This window comes from Telopea speciosissima, chromosome 7, assembly GCF_018873765.1.
Source record: "Telopea speciosissima isolate NSW1024214 ecotype Mountain lineage chromosome 7, Tspe_v1, whole genome shotgun sequence".
In the NCBI taxonomy this organism is placed as follows: Eukaryota; Viridiplantae; Streptophyta; class Magnoliopsida; order Proteales; family Proteaceae; genus Telopea; species Telopea speciosissima.
Window position 1 is genome coordinate 26,319,497 of NC_057922.1, and position 4,970 is coordinate 26,324,466.

General features: G+C 39.6%; 1 non-coding gene across 1 annotated transcript; it reads left to right on the forward strand.

Annotated features, from left to right (window-relative positions):
• The first annotated feature begins 120 nt into the window (after positions 1–120).
• On the forward strand, positions 121–193 carry TRNAK-CUU. The gene has a single exon. It is a non-coding gene; the product is annotated as a tRNA-Lys (tRNA).
• Positions 194–4,970: the final 4,777 nt, after the last annotated feature.

A 4,970-nucleotide genomic window follows, 5' to 3' on the forward strand; every position in this document is an offset into this window, starting at 1 on the left:
TAATAGCCACTTGATTTCAAACTTCCGATGCATAGTGGAGTTGCTTTTTCTAGCAATTGAGGAGAGCCATGAGAAGTTTTGTAACTTGTTATATGTTTTCTTTCTTCTTGAAATAAATAAGCCCGTCTAGCTCAGTTGGTAGAGCGCAAGGCTCTTAACCTTGTGGTCGTGGGTTCGAGCCCCACGGTGGGCGAATTGGTATCCTTTTTTATCTCAATTTAACATTATCCTTGTGGCAAATTGTGATTACAGTACAAAGAAATCTGTGCAAAGGTTTTTCATTTTTAAATCGGTATTTTAATTTGTTTTGCACGATTAGTCATAAGAGTGTTTTGTTTTTTTGTTTTTTGTTTTTTTGGGGGTTAATATAGTCATAAGAGTTAGTATTCCATCATTGTACGCTATTTTGATTTTCTCTCTTCGGAGGACAGATAACAACAGTATAATTTTGAGTCATGGAAGCAAAACTCAATTGAAATTGTTGAGACAATGTGGAATCGCCAGGTTTCGAGACGAGTTGGGGAGGGAATTTAAAAAATTCATGAACTCGATCAAGTTTCGACTGTTTCGATCAGGTTTCGATCGAACCAGAAGGAACCAAGGATATAAAATCCAAGGTTTCAACCGAAATACCTCATTTCTCTTCAAAACTCGACAGAAGCTTACCGAGAGTTGGTGGTTTCGACCCTTGAGTCCATGTGTGACGGCTCTACATTCTTACACTTTCAGTGAGTCATTTCCTAGATTGGGATATCTTGGATAAATTGATGATGGGATTTATCATTGGGTAATAATGGATTATGAGACCAATTGGTCTCATAACATGTCATGGGATATGTATGTTGTGTATTCGGAGGAATGGCTTAACAATTTTTAATGGTACGCTGTTCGTGGATTAGATTTACCAAGAAACTCCGCATGGAATTGAAGAGGAATAATTTAATATTTTATTTGGATAATATGTATTATTTAGGGTTCATGTATTTTAAAATTATGTGAACTAAGTATTTATAATGTCACTTTAGTATCTGTATTAGTGCATATATTAGTAAACTTGGGTCAATAATCACAAGTACCATTTTGAGTGATGTTTTGGTGAAAATAATTAATGGATTATGTTTAAAATATCAAAATATAAGTTACCTGCAAAAAATTAGACCTAAAATAACTGTTTTGGTGGTCGAAACCGGGGAAACGGTTTCCCCATCAATGGAAAAAAATCTCTGGTTTCGATCAAAACTCAATTTCAATCGGATTGAAACCCAAGTTTTTTTCCTTGATTTCGACATGTTCGAGATGAAACAGGCGTCAAAACATACAATCATCATTGTATCACCGAAATTTTACTTATCCGCTTATTTTAGTCGAAATACCGCTCATCTTCTCAATTCAATCTAAAAAAATGCACTATTTCACCAAAATTCAGGTCATTTGCGGTTGAACTTTTCATTCATTTCAGCTATTTCACCCCAAAATGACCATGTGAAACTCATAACACATTATTTCGGCAAAAATTTGTTGAAATTATGGTATTGCGCTCATTTCGATCCGCCCGAAATGACCTACCAAAAAAATTCTGAACTATGATTTATGGAGTTCTTGTAAACATTAAGAATATTTAACTTTGGATTTAAAACAGATTGATAATCTTTATTATAGTCATTTAAGAATACAACCTCGGTTGTTCTACCAAAAAAAGAATAGAACGGTTGTTTCCGTTTTTTCAAGCTTCAACTATTATTTTCAGTCAAAACTTTGAACACCTCGTTTGCCAGCTGTAATAGGTGAGTTTGCTCAGAGAATGAAACTCCAGGGTGTGATTCACCCGCTCTCTGTCTGTATGTGACCAAATTAAACAAAATAAGTAACGGTTTGTCACAATTTTGGGACAAATTGATCTCACAGAGTTGATATAAGTGGGTGTGAGGCCCAAATGATGGAAATTCAAGGAACGGAAAGGCTAAAACTTAAAAATAGCAGCAGGGGAGAGAGTAAATGCCGAATCTGTGGCCACATACCCAACAGCACCACCCCAATATGATCCACTGAGACACAAAGGTGAGCTTAGAAGGGCATGGTTGTTTCCTAAATGTGGTGTCTGCGATGGCAATTAGAAGAGGCGTTAGGGATCTTAAAACTACGAATGTACCCACATTGGCATGACGGAGTAGATTCGTGTTGGTAAAGATTGCAAGGTAGAAAACAATGGCAGCAGGAAGAAATTTCTTCCTTTTCTCACGGGTTATGGATGCAGATCGCGGATAGAAGGACGTAGCAGTATTCAGGGGCTGGTGGTTTCAGGATAGGTTTGCAGAGAAGAAACAGGGGCTAAGGAAGAGGAAAAGGAGATAGGGAGTACCATGTGCAGCGGCGGAAGGTGCTGGCCATAGTGCGCAGGGTGCACAGAGATGGCGATGAGGCTGGGTTGGCACAGTGATGACAGGGACGCTGGAATGGATATGGCTTGCAGCGCCGAGAATAGATCATCTGCACCTGCCAACAGGTGAACGTACATCCCCTTGTAAATGGCAAAAAGACAGAAGGTTGACTTTCACATGTACGTTCACCCGTTGGTAAGAGGAACCGAACTCTGCAGCGGCTGCTGTTCATCTACCTGGATGTCCGAGAAGTTCAGAATGCTGCCAGCTTATCATAAGTTGGAGTAATCCTAAGACTGATGCCCTCCCCAATTTCCAAATAACCAGAATCGCATGATGAAGAATAAGATGAAAAAGAAATAGATTTGCTATTTGGGGCAACTAATTTGAAAGGGCAAAAAGGTAATGTCACTTTAAGGTAAGGATAACTTGGTTATTATGAATTTATTTCTTCTATGACATGATCACTTAAGAGTTAAAGGGCGGGCCTTGGTGCAATGGTAAAGTTATTTCATTGTGATCAAGGGATCTTTTCTCCTCTCAGGTTCCCTGCCTGGTCCAGTGCGCAGGTTCCTCTCATAGGAGGGGCAGAAATGACGACCTCACCCCCTGCCCCAACACACTGCCCGGGTGGGATGAGGTTGTCATTTCCACCCCCCCTATGAGAGGAACCTGTGCACCTGACTAGGTAGGGAACCTGAGAGGAGAAAAATTCATGATCAAGTGGTTACGGGTTCGAGCTTGGAAACAGCCTCTCTGTGAAAAACAAGGATAAGGCTGCGTACCTTATGACCGTTCCCAGACCCTGCATGGCAGCCTACACTCCCACCCAAAGAACAATCTCCCATTATGTAAGTAGTAACCAATCGATTATTAATTGTGTTTCATAATTTATTATTAAGAAATGATTTTTCAAAACTAAGTAATAAATACAAGGGAGAAAGAACGCCACTCGGACACACAATGTGAGGCATGTACCTCCGCGCATTCGGGTGGGGTTCCTTTTTCCTAAATACATATAAAAAATCATACCAAAGAGAGCTTTTTTTTAGGTTTGGAAATAATTGTTTGGCAAGTATGGTTTTAGTGCACGGTATCAGAATGGGTATTAGTCAACTCGAAAACCTACTGTATCGGTTGTATCAAACAAATTTATCTCTGGTCCTCCTTTAAAATATATATTTTGACCATTTTACCCCTTATCTGTACTATGTCACCAATACCGTATTGGGATCGACAATGTGCAAAACCAGTATGGATCCTTAGAACCATGTTGGCAAGAAATGGATAGAAAAGAAATGAAAAAATTCAATTTTTTTTTGAATTTGAGGAGAGAGATAGACACATAAATCAATCTGATAAGTCAAAAATCAACAAGCCAATTCGAGGTTGACACTTGGCATGCCTACCCAACTATTGGAACCGAGTTCGAGCATGGAACGACTGAAGAGCTAGACCCACGTTAATAAAGGTCGGCCCAGCAGACATATCGGTATGAACTGAGCCCTGTAAGTTAATCGATAAACGACCACTAAGAGCAGGCCAATATTATCTGGCCAAGGTAGTTCATCCATACCGAGTGTCGACATGGCCCAAGCCTAAAGGACAGTATGGGATAAAAGAGGCGTGGTACGAACCGACCACGTGTGAAGTTGACTCCACCAACCATCCCCGCATACCCCAGGAATGACGCCTAACGGCCCCGTAAATAACACGCCATAACTTCACCCACGAAGGCGTAACGTGTAAAGAATCTTATCCATACACCGGATAAAGGTTCCACGCAACCTTAGATTACGCCAAGGACTCCTCTTCTGCTAGGACACTCCATCACCACAAGGACTCATTCCCCACAATGCCTATAAATACCTAAGTAATCTAAACGATTAATCCATCTGAATTCACTCACTATTATTTGTTGTTAAGAATGTGGACTTAAGCATCGAAGTGTCCTTTGCCAGCTCAGCCCAGTCACTCTTGTGCTAACTGTTTTCTGTGCAGGACCGACCCAAAGAGATTGATCTCCAGTTCTTGACGCAACACAATTAGTATGTCATGATGCAAAAAAACCATGATGATACAATGATTAATGTATTTATCTCTCTCTCTCCTCAAATTAAAAAAAAATTGAATTTTTTTCATTTATTTTATATTCATTTCTTGTCATAGAGTTGAGGGAGGGACATCTTCACGTACCTGAAGTGATTAAATTACTTCGTGTACACTGTTTACACGGCATGTGTCATTTGTCATGTAATGTAAACAGCGTACCCCAAATCGAATTCCCTGGCCCATAGAGTCTATTCAATGTCTTAAACCATTAATGACTACTTATGACTCTAGTTATTTATAGTTTATCAGCCCATAAACCACCGCCACCCCCAATTGGTATGAATTGGTAATTATTTACAGTGTCAGAAACGAAACTGTAATAATCTAATCAACAATTAAAGTAGAAGCAGATTTAAAAATGCCCGTTTGGGCGTTTTCCTCTTCCTGAAGCTACTGCAAGTGCCTTCTTTTCTTTCCCAGTTTTCTTTGCGGTTCTTTTCCTCGTCAAGTACTCTTGTCCTCTAAGAAGAATAGGAATTT